At 40.6% G+C, this 18094-nt stretch overlaps 1 protein-coding gene across 1 annotated transcript in view; it reads left to right on the plus strand.

The window, feature by feature from the left end:
• Positions 1-8557: 8557 nt before the first annotated feature.
• Positions 8558-18094, plus strand: part of ADAM22 (ADAM metallopeptidase domain 22) — a 73015-nt gene continuing 63478 nt past the window's right edge. The window contains exon 1 of the mRNA XM_059842759.1: positions 8558-8608. The gene's annotated coding sequence lies outside the window, so the exon portion shown is untranslated. The remainder of the gene's footprint in view (positions 8609-18094) is intronic.

Raw genomic sequence — 18094 nt, forward strand, 5'->3', positions numbered from 1 at the left:
CTGCTCATTTTAATAGGATTTCTGAAATTTCTGTAAGAAAAAAAGAAGAAATTGCTTGAAGAAATACTGGTGTAAATTATTCATCAACAAAAAAAGAGTGGGGTTTTATTGACACTTGCATTGCCGTCATTACTGTCAGGAGAGCTCCTGGATAAGTAGCAAAGTGAACCTTGCCCAGACTGCTTTCAACTCTGCCTGTGAAAACAGAAGTTTAGAGTTAGAAAAATCCCATTTCACCTTTCTGCCTGACAAGAATCTTGCAAGCACCGTCTGTCTGCTCTTTCTGCCTCTTAAAGTGTCTCATTTACTGCTAGGATGTCTTGAGTAGCAGTGTCTTCCCATGGATACTGGGAAGGCTGTGTGTGTGTGTGTGTGTGTGTGTGTGTGTGTGTGTGTGTGTGTGTGTGTGTGTTTGCAGATTCCTTGTTGGTACACTAGATGAAATCTCTCTGTTGTCTGAAAGACAAGACTGTAATCACCATCTCTCCATTACCAGCAACATGAATTAACTGTCATGTTGAATTTGTGCCCTTTGCAGTGTTTGTGCCACAAAATATTTTACTATGCCTTACTTAAAAAAAACCTTATTTGTTATATATCATATCAGATGCTATTTGCCAATTTCTATATTCTAATATTAATGCAAGAAATAGAATTAAATTGTTGTTAATATTTAGGTTTCCATAGAAAACAGAACCTGAAATTATGATTTCAGAGCTACTTTAGTTATGTTTTGCTCTTAGTTTGGTGTGGTAGGGAGCTTTATTGAGATTTCCTTAAAACATAGTGGTAAGAAACTTGTGGTGATATGAGAAAATGGTTAGTTTGTAAGTATGTCTCTCCCTAGCTCCAGATATTAAATACAAGCTTTTAAGTCTTTTCCCCTGGAAAATGCAAGCAGTATCTATTCAGCAGTACATTCTCACAAAATTGCCTATACAGTCATTTAGATAGAGGAGTTCAAACTGAATTGCAGACATTGTAAAGGGCAGGCCAAAAAGTCCCTGGTGTGGTAACTCCAGATGGAGAATGGCACTGTAGAATGGCACTGGGTGTACTTCAGGTGCAGTTCATGTGCACAAGGCATGTCCAGGACATGCTCATACCAGCCTGAGCCTCCCAGCCACTGCTGTTGCTTCACAGGTTTTCCTTGGAGCTATTGTGTACTCTCTCCTTTTCTATGGTCGTAATAGGAGCCATGTGTGTAAAAGAAATCTGGTGAAACTAAGGAAGAATGCTTTCAACCTGCTTAAACCTTTTCCCATCAAGAAACGAAGCCAGTTCAGAAATGAAACACATTTCATTCATTTCTGGCTGTTTGTAAGCCAGAACTGTGAGACCTCTCTAAAGCCAGAGGTGGAGACTCTGCTCAGGGCTGCAGAGCTGCTCTGCAGCTTGCTGTCTGTGCTAGGGTGCAGGGCAGTTGCTATCCTGTCCTGCAGGCAGAGTAGCTATTTAGGGATAAAGGACTAAGTGTATTTTCAAGTCAGATGGCATTAGGGATCTAAGTGAGAAGCCCTGGAGAGGAAAAAAAAAAAAAAGTGAGCAAATGTTAGTATTTGGAAGAAATATAATCAGAGATTCAAGTTGTGTAATTTTGTGAAATGTGAAATTAAGTTCCAGGAAAGGACTTAGAGTGGGTACTATTCAGAATTTGTATATAATCCTTTAAAAACTTAACCCATTCTTAAGTCCCTAATTTCTTTTTGAATAAAGCCTTAAATAGTTAAGTAGAAGTAGAAAAACTGAGAAAATTCTTACTCCATTCTCCCTTTCATATTACCTGCAACAAGGACAGAAAAGTACAGTAAGAATATTTTAAAAAGAGGTGAAACTTCAATTTGTGTCGACAAAAAGTGTCTGTTTTTCTCAGTAGTTTTTTCCTTCCTCTGAGTAGACACTCTGAAAATTGCTGCTGTATCTACGAGATGCTATCTAATTCTGATTGATTAGTCCATTTGGCTAACTTAACAGATACAGTCATTAATTAAATTAGCCATCCACATAAAAAGAAATTCAGCAATTCTTTTGATGGGAAGGAGGAGATGAAAGTTTCAGAGCTGTGGCTATTAAAGCAGATTGGTTCATACAGTATGGAGATAGCTAATCCCCCCTGAAGTGAAAAGCAAGATCATGTATGAGCAGAGAGGAGGTTTCTGGGTAGGCATGAGGATAAAGGAGAATTAAAGTGTCCCATGTAGTGAGATACAGTAATCTGCCAGCTAAGTGGCTTTTTTGAGTTTATCTTGCTGTATGTTTTAGTTAGCTCATGGCTGATACTGAAAATGTTCCAGGACCTGGGTGTAATGCAAGATAATACAAATTGTCCTTTGTACTCTTACTGACTGGCAGATAGAAACATCCATTCTGTTCCCTTTCATCCAGTTTTTCAGTTTCTTGCTCTTTGTTTTGCGACAATCTACCTGCCTTATCTTTCTTGGTGTACAAGTTAGGCTGTACTAAAAATGTTCTCTGATAGCCACTCCTTCCATAGCTAATATTCCTGTTAATGCTTGTTAGAGGATGTACACCACTGGGGAAGAATATTTCACTTTGTGGGAAGCTTCCTCATCTTCATGTGCCTGGTACCCTGACAGTGCCCATTCCTCTTACTGCAGCCCTCTCAAGCAGGATGTTGCAGGAGGCTTCCTTCTCAGAGCCAGCTCTGTCCCAGGGGCCAGCATTAATTGTGCAGTTGATATGGCATCTATCTCTTATCAGTGTCTCCATCATTTCCTTGAACCAAGTTCTTTTCTCTTGAAGGTTCCAAGTTCTTTTCTCTTGAAGGTCTCAATATGTCTGCTGATAATTTCCCGTTGGCATTCGACCCATCCAGACCTTTCTGCTGATTTCAACTAAAACTTTGTCTTCCTTTCCAGTAGTGCATCTTCCCTCAGATCTCTCACTTGATGTTCTTGTCTGGCTTCATATTTAATCTGAAATACCATGTGTATATAATGGAGAGTTGTGGAGACAAGTGAGGGTGAATAAATGATAAAGAATTCTACAGTGTTCAAGGAGACACAGCAATGATACCAGATTATTGTGAAGCCAGTAGTTTCTTTTATTTACAACACAGATGCTGACAAAGATACATTATAGTACTATGTTTATGAATTCCCTTTATTTTTACCTTTTTTAACTTTTTAATTCTTCCTATGGCCTCTAAAGAGAACCCTATAATTTCCACTCTTTTTCTTCTATAACTGCTAGGCTTTTCAGTCTCTTAAATCTGGAGAGTTTAATTCAGAATTTTCATTCAGAAGCTGATGATAGGCATTTTTCTTCTCTATTTTATATTAAATTTACAGGGATAATTCCTACGTTTTTCTCCATTTCATATTCAAATGCAAACCTCTTCCTTTTAAAAACATCTTTCATCACTTTTTTTTCTTTTTCTTTTGACTTGAAGTACTTTGTAATCTCTTGTTTTTTCTTTCTGTTTCTTTAAACATTTGACCTGTTCTGTCCTCTATTGTCTTGCCACCATGTTTTTTTAACCTTTTTTTCTTCCTGGAGCAGCCTCTTTCTGCTGGGGAACCCATCTATATCCAAAGCTAATCTGTTTTCATGGGTTCCCAATCCCAGCTTTGTTTTGGTAAACTGTTGATTCAAGGCAGAACTTAGGTGCATGTATATGCATCATCTTGGATAATTTCCTTAGTTGGGGGCCTATTCTGTAATATAATTCATCCAGTTTATGCCTCTTGTGTACTGTTGTGACTGGGAAGGTTGGAAGAGCAAAGAGGATTTTGCTCATTTTATTTGTTCTGGCCCTTATGCTATTGAGTCTGTATGGGATAGGCTCATATGGACTTGAGATAATGCTTCAGAAATGCTGCTGCTGTAAACAAAATGATGCTACTTAATTTGTGTACACTGAAATAACAAGCCTCTGACAACAGAATTGCCATTATTAGTGTAGCAGTGTTTTTCCTTGTAAAAGCAACAGATCACGTGCTTTTTTTCCCTGTGAAATGTTTTATTTTTAGGTGTTAACATATGCAGTTTTTTTCCATGCCTTTTCAAAAATTTTGTACCAATGCCTCAGCAAATATTTCTGAAAATATCATTCTGCAATATTGTCAATGATAGTGTTGGTGGTTTTTCTCTGTAATTTTTCATCCCTTGTGTTTCTAAGATTTTTTTTCACAACCTGTTTTTTTTTTTTTAAACATGACAGTTTTATTTATGATTAATACTAAAACTACCACTTAAGCTGACAAAGATGGTTTCTAGGATAGATCGGCAGGCAAGCTAAATTATAACATAGGAAAGTGTGCATTAATTTATGTTGAAATGCACATTTTTTTTAATGCTTATTGTCTTATCTTGCTTAAATAATTTAATCATCTTTCACTAGTATTTTAATCTAGATTTTTCTTTGTTGTAAAGGAAGGCCTTCTATTTCAAATGATGCAGTTCTGTGCCTGTACTGTTGCTGTAGTGAAAATATGACTCCACCTAGGAGGTGATACCTTCTGGCCTGAGGTTTTAAGATTGTGTGTAATGGTTAGTTTGTAGCTTAGTTTTTAATAGCATTGGTTGCATTGTTGGATCTGCAAGAGTGTTGTGGGTTTTATGATATTTTCAGTGCTGTGAATCATAATAATAAAGCATATCATGGCTTCATTTATGGGTTTTTCTACTGATGAAATATTCTCACTCACATCCTGCCCTGTTACTGAGGATAGGCTTTAAAAATGTCTCTACATTTCAGATCCATGCTCTGTTTGCAAGCTGTGGACTCAGTCCCCAGAAGCTGTGCAGGCGGGTGACCTTGAGTTGTTGCCCTTCCAGACAGGCTCATTTTGGGAATCAAGGCACTTGGGACAGACCTTGAGAGGGGTGGGAATGCCAGCAGCTCCCCAGATGTTTCCAGCACATTTGTCCTCAAAGTAAGGACTGAAGAGGAGAAAAAACCAAAATGGATGAGCGTGTTTAGAAATTGTTCTTTTGGCCTACTCTAAATGTAAATACAACTTGAACAGCCTGAATATGTCCATCACTGGGGTGGTGGGTGGGAGAAGAGCAGCTGACTGACCATTAGCAACCCTGGAGCTGCATGCCACAGGACGCTGTGTAATCCTGAGGAGAAGCAGGACCTTCCAAGGTGCAGGCAGAGCAGCCCAGGCCGGGTCAGAGGGATGCTTGGCCAGCAGCCCAGTCCCAGTAGCCCAAGGCCAATGGTGAGGGAAAAGTGGAAGAGCTGAGCAAGCATGTATGAGGCTTCTCCAGAGCTGTTTTCCAGGACTCCAACACCTTGAGTCAGGTGCAGTGTCTGTTTGGCAGCTCCCAGTTACATCCACTAGCTTGTCCATTCCCAGCTTGAACCAGTACAAGCCTCTAGCATTCATGCTTTCCTGCACTATGTTGAACATTGTAATCAGCAGCTGTGCCAGAAAAGGTTCTTTTTGATTACTTTTGAGCTCACTGACCTCTTTTGTTACCTTCTAATTCTTGTGTTGTACAAGGCAGAAAATGAGCAATGTCTTTGTTTCCTCATGCCAGACACAACTTCCAGATTTTTGGGAACATAACATATGATCTTCCAGAACATTAAAACATTAACAGCAGTATCTTTTAATAATTTTGTTAGACCCACATGAGAAGAGACTGTGTTTCTCCTTGTCATCCCCCCAGATACAATTCTAAGGTCAGAGTTAAGCCATTCTCTTTGATCTCAGTCTTTGTACTATATACTTACTTTACTATCTTACATTTTATAATCTCTTGCATCTTTCTTGGCATAGAAACCTTTGTGTCCATCCAATAGGGAGGATGACATCAATTTAACTGAGCCCCCCTGAAATAACGAAGAGTAAAGGTAGAGTCCTAAGCTATAAAGGAATCTTTATTAAAGTTATGGAAGCATAAACTTCTGCTGAAAGAGTGTAGTCAATGCTGGGAAGCTATATCACTAACTTCAGCAAGCTAAAACTAAATACATTTTAAGAGAACATCTGTCTAAATTACTAAATCTGGAAAATGTATACAAGACCTTACAGAAGTCCTTGAGCTTCCCTCAGGGCATGAGCATCCTAAATATTTAATATTCTCTTCTAGGAGAAGTCAGAATATTGTAATCAGTAACCCAACAGCATCTCTTTTAGGTGCTCCTCAGTAATGGGTCATCTGCAGGCTGTGCCAGGCATCAATGCAGGTATTGGGGCTGGCCAGAATTAAAGGGATTCACGCAGGCTCTGCAATGGCCAAGGGAGTCACTCACTCTTTCACCCTTACTGAGAGCTGCTCATGCCCTCCTTTGCACCAGCTCTGGAGCTGATTGTACCTCTTGTCAAGGGATTTCAGTTACCTAATGCAGCAAACTCATGGTTTTGTTGACCCCTCCCGAGTGTACCTTGATAAATGCCAGTGCTGACACCAAGATGAGTGTTAGCTCTGGCACCAAGAGTGTTCTGATGAGTGTTTGTGCTGACACAAGGTTGGTTCAGTGCTTGCTCCTGAGGGGGCATTGAGACTTCCTGCTTTCAGCAGTGACCAGCTGTGAACTCACTGAGTCAGAGGAAAGCCCACCTCCATGGCCAATTGTCCCACTGCTGCTCCCATTCAGAAATTTGTTTGCAACCCTCATTTTGTTGCCTCTGTTCCTTACACTTAGATACAAAATGTTTTTTTTAACATCCAGTTTCCATTGGCTCATTGACAGTCCTTATGCCTTTGAGATTTTGCCAGTATCTTCTACAGCCCAATTAGTTGCTCCTGTATCGTGGTGTGTAAGTTGAAGTGCATTCACATTCCCTCACAACTCCATTTTTTGCTAGACTTCAGGAGCCTCTCTGTGTTTCCAGGTAATGGAACTTTGTAAGCAAAGCTGTCCAGTAGCTGTCCGCAGTATTTGAAAAGAGGTCTCCTTTGGGCAATGATATAAATCATGCCTCAGTTTGACTGGAAATACATCTTCTTTGATGTACTCTGGGATGACAGTTGTGTTTTCCAGGAAGACATTCTATTGATCTGCCAAATCATTTTGCCAGAAACAAGAGTGGTCATGTCTCTCTTCCTTATAAACCAGGCCTTCCAAAAAATGTAATAGAAATTCCCTCCAGCCCTTAAGTGCATAAATTTGCTGTTTGTACAATTGAATTTGATCCTATTTCTAATAACCAGTCCTGAAGATCATCCAGGTCTTTCCTATGGGAGTTTTTTCAATCTTTTTTCTTTTCTATGCTTTCCAATTTAATGTTATCAGCATATTTCCTTGGAATGCTCCTGTGTTTTGTGCCTAGGCAACTAATGCAAATATCAAGCTGGCAGGTTTTAGGGATGATATTGGAGGATCCATACTTCCAACTTTGTCCTGCTTGGGGCTCACTCAGGGGTAGTCATTAATGTCTCCGTGAGCAAAAATGTCCATGGTCCTGCTGCCTGTTTAGCCAGGATGAAGGTCTGGAAAGCTGGGCAGCCACTGCCCTGGGGCTGCTCTGCTGCTCCTGCCCTCCCTCATCAGTTCAGTTCTTGTCTATGCTCGGGTATTTTGCTATTTGAAGGAGAAATACTACATTTTTGCCTCTTCTGCTGAGCAGGCTTGTGCTCAATGCCTCCTGCCCCAGTGGCCAACCTGCCTCTTGCCAGGTCTTCTTTACCAATTCAGCATCTCTTCCAGCTTAATTGTCACTGAGGTGGAACAATAGCAAGACTTTATACTGATTTAATCTCAGTAAAATTTTGTAGTCTTTGAACCTGCTTAGTGAAATTTACAATGTAGATAATGTAGTTTCTTCCAATCTTACCAATTCTGTGATTCTGTGGTTTGCCTGACTAGAAAATAACTATGAGGAAGATGATTTGACTGGTTTAGCATTTGAATGGCTTAGTAAATACAGTCTGCATTTATTTTATATATGTTTGCCTCAGGTCTGATTGTTTTTTCTCCTTGGTGTTTGTTCCAAGTCCTTGCATACTTGGAGGCTGGGATTGCTTTTTCCCAGAGCCTTTTCCTCTGGCATTGCTAAAGCTGCAGGGCTCCCAGGGAGTGTGTTCATCTGTGCTGTCAGCCTGCCTGGGCTGCAGCTCCTGGGGCCCACGGCTTTGCCTGCCTGTGCAGTGTGGGCCTGAGCCCCCCATGTCAGTCTTGCAAGGTGATCTCATTGTTGTCCCATTGTGTCCTCTGACACCTGCCCATACAGCTGCTGTTTTCCCTCAGATTCCAACTGGTGTCCCATCCTTCTGCTTTTTTGCTTATTTTGAAGTTCACCTAACTTCTGTGCTGTTTGCTTTTAGCAGCAAATAGATGAGTCTCTCGAATTACAATCAGTGTCAGTGGTTGGGTTTGGAGCTTCCATGAAGAAACTCCCCTCCGTTTTCCTTGTCCCACCTTCTGCTGTTAAAATCAGTGTATCCCATGCACTGTGTAACTCCATTGGACATGGTTGTTTCAATGAGTTTTATGAACGTTTTAGGAAAAGTATCCTGCAGGTTTTGCCCTTTTCAAATGTAAATGTCTAATCAGTGCTTGCTGAGAGGGAGTACCAGAACACATGCACAAGGCTTACGGTTCTTTTTTTTGTCTTCTTGCAGTGACCTGCTGTCTTCTGAATATCTTGAGAGGCATATCGAGCAAGATGGGAAGACAGTGGAAGTTAAAGTAAGAATTTCTTTTTATGTTTATCTTTTTAAATTTGCTTGGCTTTTGATATTCATGAAAACTCACATATTTTTGTGAAAGGAGAGATAACTGATTTTTCAAGTGATTTGTTTTACTATTCTGAGGCAAGTATGTTTCATGTTTTCTAACTTTTGGCTTTAAACAAGGCAAATACACTCAATTTTCAAATTTAGCACATTAATGTTTATATCAAAATGGTATCCATGATAAATATATTCATAGTAGTTCTTTTTGCTAGTAAGTATACTTCACTTTTGATACTTATTGAAGAAAATATTTTTATTTTGGTAGATAGCATTTCTCATTGTACCAAACCCCAAGTTTAGTATGTTATGAGCTTCTTTGTAAATTTGAGAACAGCAAAATTTACTGTATAGTATTTCCAAATATCTAGTCACTAGTTGTGTGTTTTTTTTCTCTGTGTGTTTGTTGGCATAGTGACTACAAGATGCTATTTGTTGCTGTTGTCTTGTGTGAAATGTCCCACAGCCTTTGCAGAAGTGTTTTGTTCTTTGCATGCAACATGGGAGATTTTTATTGAGGACCCTCTATTTTTTAGGGCTTATTTTGTAGATGCCAGCTATAATTTTTGTATCAATTACAGTAGATTGCATAGAGTGTTCAGAAATGTATTTTTTACGGTACAAAATGGAAACTCCAAATTTGCCTATCAAGCAAATATTAGGTAAAATTTTGTTCAAAGTTTACATTTTATTAAGAGAAATCCCCCAAATTGTTTTATTAAATCTGAGATAATCTAAATACTTTGAAACAAATGCATTATTCTCTGCAGTGTGAAAGTGGAAGTGGAAATGGAAATGGGCAAAGCAGTCCTTTATCCACTGGATAGCTGAAGATGCAAATTTCCTTTGGTTTATTCCCTTCTGTCATTTGCAAATAGGAAGTGTGCTCTCCCACTATTATCAAGATAATAGTCTGCATACATTATCAGACTGAGGCAAACACATACGTGTTCCATTAAATTGTAAAGACTAATTTCTCAGTTCTGTTCTGTAGTCAAGAAGTCTCTCTTGACTGAGGTTCAGAATATGAGTCAAAGCAGAAATAAAGATAATAGCTGGTATTAACAAGAGAAAAACAACCCATTTGCTGGCATTAAGATATATATGCAAGTTAGTTAAGTTAATTCATCCAAGCCCTGTCACTGAATTGTTCCTGATGAGCAAGCCTTAATCAAGTAAGGAAATGTTTGAAATCAGCTGCTCTTCATATCTAAGTGCTGTTTAATTGAATGGGAAAGTGATGGGAGGATCAGGGTCAGAAAATGTGTTGGGCAAAACACCTGCGAGCCTCAAGGGTCCCAGAGATTATTCCCCCTTGATTTAGGTGCTGAGCCAGGGTCAGGGTATACCTTCAAGGGTGGCTATCACTGCCTTGCTCAGTGTTCTCAAATCTGCCTGAAGTAGAGAACTATCATTGCTGCACTGAGCTTGATACTTGAGGTGAGCTGAATTGGGAGTGAAAGGGGCTGCAAAGACTGCACTACAAAGGAGAGGCTTTCTGCTCCAGTGGTGAGTTTCCCTCCCCATGCTGCTCTGTACCATGGACAGGGGTGCAGGAGTGGCTGGGCAGTACAGGTGGGCTCCTCTGCTCCTTCTATTCCACTGCTCCAGGAGTTCTGCAGGCAGCACTCCTATGGAAACATGCTAGGAAAGGGGATGTAAGGTTTTTGCTTTTTTTGTTGCATCTGAGTGTGTGTGATTGGCAGGGAGAGAAGCAGCTGCTGTGAAAAATGTCAGAAGAGCCTGGTGGCCACAGACATGGGAACATTTTCATCAAAGTTCAGATACCAAAAGATTCTTGGAAAAGTGCAGGCTACTGAGTACACTTTAATACCAGACACTGGGTGAGGCTGATTTCAGCACTCAATAGCTGTTTAAAAATAAATCTGGTTCCCTCTGACCAGTCAGTATTTTTCAGTGCACCTGTCAGTTCGTTTGAGAGCTTTGTTTGCCTGTTGAACGATTTCTGAAAAGACTGACGGTAACTCTTTGCTTTGGTTTTACATCAAATGTTTTGAAAATCTTATTGCAACTATAAGAAATTTCCATGATGGTGATTTATTACCTTTGGTCACTGTGGGAATTGTTTACCATAACTGGTAACATAATTATTATATTGGATTTTAGCGATTGTGCAGATTGCTTAGATACTTATTTAAAAACAGCTAGTAAAAGGGTGCAACTTATGGGTAAATCACAAAATATGCTCTCCACTATGCAGCGTATTCCAAAGCAGAAGCTGGAGAGGTATTTCAGAAAGGAGACAGGTTTCTATCAGTTGCTTCAACATACTGCTCTTCACCCATCTCTGTGCAGTTTGTCTTGGGCTGTAGGCAAAGACAGAGGCGGCCTGGCAACATCTCTCTTGCTGCTTTGGTGGGAGAAATGGTGCCAGGAAGAAAATGTCCATCTGCCATCCACTGCCAGCTGCAGGCTTTGAGCCAGCCTGCTCATACAGCGAAATGGCCTCCTCTGTTCTTGGCCTTCTTACCAGAGAGGTGTATCTTGAAATCCATACACATTCCTCCTTGCATTTCTCTGGGCAAGAAGACTGCCCAGACACACAAATCATCAGTGCTGCTGTTGTGCCATCAGCAGTATGGAAGAAAGAGGAGCTTTGAGGCACGGTGTGAAGGCAGCTGTACGTACGTGCAGCAGTTTGGGAATGTGTCTGGAAAGCAGATCCTGCCTTGGCTCACATGTGATGTGGAGTTGATAACTACTTTTGCCACTCCTCCCCCTCTCCTTCCCTCCCAGTAAAACTTCCTGTGCTGTAAAATACATATGGATCTTCTGCCGTTACTGAGGATGCTTCAAAGAGGAGAGGGGGGCAGGGGAAGGGAGAAATGTTTATACCATAAAAAATACCACATTTTAATAGCAAAGAGATTTTTACTGTGAGAAGAGTCCTCAGTTTAACATACCTTTTTATCATAGGAAGGCATTGCATTACATTTGATTTCTGCATATTTATTAATACATTAGACCATTGTGAAGGTGAAAGATATTACAAATGTTTTTGCAGGGTGCCAGCATTTAGCTGCTGCAGAGGAGATGTTTCTTGTTAATTTGGCACAGTTAGGCAGCGCCTAAGACATTCTTATTAAGCCAGCAGCAGTGTGCAATGCCTAAGAAAAACAGAAGGAGCTAGATGTTTGAATTATTTCAGTGTTTCCCCCACACCCTCCTTTACTGTACATCACGTCTCTACTAGGAAAGCAGGAGTGTTGGCCTAAATTCCCTCTGGTAGCAAAGAGAATAATCAATTAATAAGAAATAGAAAAACCCTTCTTGGCATTGCCTTTTCCTGATTGTGTCATTCCAGACCATCCTATGCTCATAGCACATCAACTCTCAACCTGTGTATACCTAATGGTATTGCAATATATCTGTGTGTCCTTTTATCTCTCTTTCTCCCTCTTTTTTGGTTGTCATTCTGTCACTGATGCTGTCAGTGAGATGAAAGGCAAAAACTGGCTACAGTGCTGAGTAATTCACATTGCTGGATTTTTCACCCTTAGAAGAAACAACTGATATCTATTCAGTGATATTTTCTCAATAGAATGTTTCAGTTTTCCTCTTCCGAGTGTGTAGAAATAAATGTTTCTGCTTGTATTCTCCCAAAACAATGGACACTTCTATGAGTTCTTAGGAAATTGCTTTCTGAAAAAGATTAAGCCGTGAAAATAATTCAGTCAGAAAACTTGCACAGGTAGAGATGTGGTAGATAAATACCAGAAAAATTTGATGGCTTTTAAAAATATGACTACAGAAGGAACTATATGTCATAGGCACTCCTTAAAGTCTGAAATTCTTGAGTGTGGTGGTGTAAACACAGCATGTGCATTATGGGCACAAAATTACAGTGAGAGTGCTTACAGCATAAACTGCTGCTTTTTGCTTCAGCCTTGCAGCATGTTCCTGTGATAGCATTGAACAGTGTGAATGGAGACATATCAAATGCTAGGTACTGTTTTTTCTCTGTTGTAGCATTAACAGAGGAGATTTGGCCAGCCTTGTGCTGCTGAGTGGCTGTGTGTCCCAAGCTGTGCTGAGCCCTTCTGCTGGGCCCAGCAGAGCTCAGACCATGCCCACAGGGCTTTTTTCAATGCACCCAGAGCTGTCCAGTCCAGCTGGGGGGCCCCAGCACAGCCTCCTGCTATGTGGGGGTCCCAGCAGAGGGGTCACAATTGTAGTTTGGCCAATGGAGGGTTTGGGGCAAATGCATTTTAATGCTGCACAGCAAAGGAGAGCTGTTAGCTTACAAAAATAGTCATTATGTTGTGTGCATTTTTTGACTAGTAGCGTGTGCAAGATGACTGTTATTGTAGCTTACAGCTTTTTTAATGCTTCTGCACAAGAGGGGAAAAAAAGGGCTCTTTAAATGCCCTTTTAGAGGAAAAAGGATGCATAAGGGAGAAAAATATAAAAATCTTGAAAGACCAGAGGAGTCTGGGCACCCTTGATATAGTAGATATTGCTTTTTCTGTTCAACTCTCTCCTTCAAATCTGGTCTGCTCAAGCAGTTGTCAAGGTCCAGTCCCTAGACCGAGGGCAGTGTGTGTCTGTGCACACCTGTGCCTGTGTTTGATGAGACCTTATCCAAGTGGCATTCCAACATTTCATTGTTGTCTCACAGGTAGGAACTGATCATAAGTCTACAATAATTTGTGGTGCAGCCAGATGTAACACTTCACTGTGAGAAGGTCATTTTAACAATTGGCTGCTATGTTTCCAGTCTTATAGCAAGACTGGAAAGCATCGTCTTCCAGTTAGGGAACTCACTGTCTGAAAAGAATTTCTTATTATTCTTCAGGTTTTGGTAATTCCCCATTTTTTAACCAAAGGGTAAGGTGTTTCAGTTGCCAGGGAAGCCTGTATGCTAAACAGGCATTTCTGTAAGGGATTACATTTTCTCCTGAATAGCGGAGTGGCAGGTGGGCTGGCAGAGGATGGGATGGGAGTGCAGGAAGACTCAGCCCTGGGAGGCTGGAGCCTGGGGCTGGTGGGGAGCTCTGCGTGCATCTACCTGAAACTTGCACAACCTGCTGATGAAAACTGAAGAGGAGCAAATCATAAATAATGCAGGAATTTTATATGCCTGTTTCTGGCAGAGTTTTTTTGGCTGCGTCCGGAGACTGGAGAAGCTGTTATTATCAGAAAAATCACTCTCTATCTTGTTTGAGAGAGGACTTTGAATAAGGGTTCCTGTGATGTTGTCAGATCTCTCTCTTGCACCCTCAACAGAGCTCTCTTGGCCTCGTGGCAAACTACTAACAAATCTAGGCCATAATCTATATTTTAGTGATAGCAGTAAACTAACTGAAGAAGAGCTGACGGGGAGTCTGTGAGTCTGATGCAGTTTAGCAGAGGGGTCCTGCAAGGTTGATCTTCAGAGTGCTCTCATCAAATGTTTTCCTTAATGACTTATGTAAAAAAAAAGTATGTGTATATTATTGAAACTTGCCAACAGTGCAAAACTGAGAAGCATTGCAGTGCAAAAAAGGATCAGCTGGAAAACTGTCTTTTGACCAATGAAGTAAATAAAAAATCAGATAGAACAAATAGCAACTTCTTACACTTAGGGACTAATTATAGGTGTTTGTACTGTACAATGAAAGGTCATAAATTGAAAGTTCCACAAAAAGGGGAAGATTAGAGTGTAGTAGTGGAACATAATGGCAGGATGGAAGCAAACTGATCCCAGAGTACACCGATCAAATTGCTTCCTCTAGCTTTTGACTGGAATTAATGTGTCTTGATGAGGAGTTGAAAAAATTTTAATTTCTGTGTGTTTTCAGTTACTCTGGACATCTTTTTTTTTTTTCCAGTAGTGTTATGCTGTCACACTAAGTCAATAGGCATTGAGATATATCTCACTTTCTTGTTGTAGCATTGTTTCAATTCTTGAAGCAAGCCATTTGGGGTTTCAGAAACATAGTGTCCTCTATAGGATACCAGGGCAAGATAATCAGCCCTCATACGTAGTGCATTTGCCTGTCCTAATGATCCTGCAGCTGGCACTTTTAATGTACATTTACAGTAGATTTTTTATTATTAATTATTAATTTCTCCCTGTTATTACTAGCTAACTTTTTACATACATTCTGCTACCAGGGAGAAGAAAATTAAAAGTAATAGCTTTCCATATTAGGAGTCATTCCCAGGTCATGGTTTTGAATATACAACACCAGAATGAATCCCAGATCATGATTCATGTGGGATTTTGCAGGTTTAATTATCTTGTCTCCCTTTTCTTTGTGACGTAAAAAAAATTTAAAAATCCTGTGGGTTTAACTCGTCCTGCAGGGGAAAAATGTCAGAAAGTGGAAGTCTTCCAGAGCTTAAAAAGTACATTTCATTGTACATTAAAAAGTCCATTTCACTGTGGATGTGGACCTCAGTGATGGTGGGTGGTTCTGCTGAAGTGACAAGTCAAGCGACTGTGTGGCCATCAGGAGTCACCTCTTGAGTGCTCTGCTGCAGTTTTGTCTTGTTCCAGAAGGAGGACAGCTTGGACTTGCAGAAAAATCTTGTCTGACTTTGTGCACCTCATGAGTTATTTTCTATGAGCTGCAACAACAAATGGCATCCATAGCCAGAGAGTGGTGGCAACCAAGTGCTCTGTAATCCCAGACCGTACGAGGACTGAGTATGGCTAAGAGAAATTAATTACTGTTACAACATTAAAGAACATCAAATCACTTTGTAGATGCCTTTATTAAAAAATAAAAGTATGTTTTTTGGACTTAACTTAATCCCTTTGAGGGGGAGTTAAGCTAAGCAAACAGAAGCTGCTGTACTTCTGAAGGAGTGCTCCCATGCAGTGTGCTTTAGCTTGACATCTTTACTTTCTTCATCTTGACTTCTGTAAGTAGCTTTGCCTAGACATGTCTGTTGTTCTCTATGGATACGAAACTGGCCCTGTATTATAATGTTAATGTTTCTAGACACAGCCTCAAGCTCTGTGAATTTTCACTTAGAGAGAAAGCTCTGTCATTCAGAAATAATGAGCCAATAAGATATCAGGGTTGTATTGTTTTCTATTTTCCTCAGAACTTTGTGTCCTGCTGACTGATTGGTATCCATGTAGGTGTTGTGTTTATAGTAATCTTGTAAATCACATTCTTACACCTTGGCTTCAGACTTGGCATAAACTGATGAGCTGATGTGGCAGATTAGAATGCATAGATTACAAGGAATTTTCATACTGTCCCTTAAAATGTTTGCTTCCATTTCCCTGGAACAGGAATGCAGGAGTGGGGCAAAATGACTATCATTTAAATGACTTGTATGCCACGACTGAGAGACACTAGTCACTGCTGCAAGAGATGTCTTAAAGACAGCAGCAGAGTAGGCAGGAAGAGCTAACCTTTTCTCCTCTGCCTCATCTTTACCTGGCAGCTGATAATAAAAAATAAATTCCCCTAACACCAAAGTAAGTCAAAGCAAGTCAAGAGTCTGTTTTCCAAGCAGATGCCAAGGCAGCTTCCAGAGCAGATGGTGTTGCGTTGGCATGAGCTCTCTGTCCACACCCTGCAGTGTTTTGTGGGGCATCTTCTCTCATAGCTACTGGGCAGTAAACACTACCCTCATTTGGCCTCTGAACTGGGAAGCTGGGCTGATATCTCGTGCCATCTGCTGAAGGCTCCTGCTGTGAGTCACTGATGGCAGTTGGAGTGAGTCGCCTGCGTGCAGGATCCTGTCACATACACGTGTGTCTCTGTTTGTTAAGAGTGCTGCCAACAGTCTTTAAACATGGGCATTTTGTGGAGCAGGCTCAGAAGCGGCTGTGCCTTATCCTAATTTTGGAATCCATATCTCTGATTTCAGAAACTGAAACAGCTTTGTAATCTAATGTCACCACAGCGTGTTCTCTCTGAGCTATTTGAGCACATCTGATAGCCATCCTCCTACAAAGGGAGGGCACCGTTCAGTTTCGGAACATTTGGCTTTAAGGAGACTGCAGTCCAGAAACTGCTCTGCAAAGAGGTGGTGCCAGGTCCCTGGCGTTGTTGCTGAGCTGAGTAAGAGTTGAACTCAGGGCTCAGCACAGCAGGGCCCCTGCCAATTGCTGAAGAACGTGTCAATTAAAAGATGTTTTCTCTCATTGCAGTTACACAGGTCAAAGAGCCATTTTGACTCTTCTATTTACTAATAGAAACCCATTCATAACAAAGCTGTTTTCTGCCATAGAAGTCAGCAGGCAAGGGTGCATTTTCTTTTCCTTTTGCTGTTGATCGTGCAGCCTTAGTTATATATTTTTGTAACTGGTGGCCCCACAATGGGTAGCCCTTTAAACAGCTTATCATTATCTGGCAGCTCATCATTATCTAGCATTCACAGAAAGGTGGCTTGAGCCTTAGCTGGCCTTTTGGGAACTTTCTGCTGCAAGGAAAGAGGGAGATATGTTACTAGGATTTGAATTAAACCAGCAATCTCATTTCCTGCGGATTAAAGAGTGTTAAAGTAGGAATATGTAGGAGAAGGAAGGTATTAATTTTAAGGTCAGTGCCTGACTGTTGCATGCATTTTACTGGCTAGCACCTCTCTTAACTGCAGAAAATGGCTTACTTGGATATCCAATGCAGAAAGCAGATGAATGTGCATCCTTATTTTCCTCCCCTGGGAAGGTCATAGTGTCTCTGAGGCAAATAACAAACCCTGCCAGTGTATGGTCAGCAGATGCTTTCTGCACTGTGACTGCAGAGAAGAGTGAACTACTGCCATTAATGACTGTCGGGGCTGTTCTTTCGCTTTACTTATTTCACCCTTTATTATGAGTACTGGTTAATGTGTTTGTCGTCTCTTTTGTGTCTGCTCAGCAGCTGATGCCTCTCAAAGCAGGGACAAACTATCTTAGAGGATAAAAATGGGAACAGATTTTATTTGCATTGCTGACATCTGTGTCTTACTATTTTTCAGTATCTTTGCCATGCTATGTACCCAACAGGTTGCAAGAAGACTTGTACTGACATGGGCAAAAGGGTTGCATCTGGTTGGAGATGAACTGTAGCAATTCACAGGGTAAATAGCCCTAATTCAGGATTTTGATAGAATTATCCAACTTAAGCATCAAGATGAAGGCTATCTTATGAATTGACAACTATAATAATGATTAACTTGTTTTAATTGACCCTGGGGCCAGACTGGTTTTTATTTTTTTTATTTTGTGTAGGATGTTATTACATTTTTATCTCTCCAAATGAATAAATTTCTTGTTAAAAATCTCTATTTTCTGTACTGCCCTCGTACATCACCAGTAGGTTGTCCCTCATGTCGACAAGGTTCATGCAGGAAGAATAACTTACTGATCTAAGGAAATGGACAGCAAAGTGCTATGGGCATTGGCAGAAAATTTGCCTTGCAGGCAAATGTGTGTTGCAGGTTTATGTCACAGCTGTTGTCACCAGGCTGACCTTGTCTCACGGGAGATGACATT

This window comes from Haemorhous mexicanus, chromosome 1 (assembly GCF_027477595.1).
Source record: "Haemorhous mexicanus isolate bHaeMex1 chromosome 1, bHaeMex1.pri, whole genome shotgun sequence".
NCBI classification, from domain to species: domain Eukaryota; kingdom Metazoa; phylum Chordata; class Aves; order Passeriformes; family Fringillidae; genus Haemorhous; species Haemorhous mexicanus.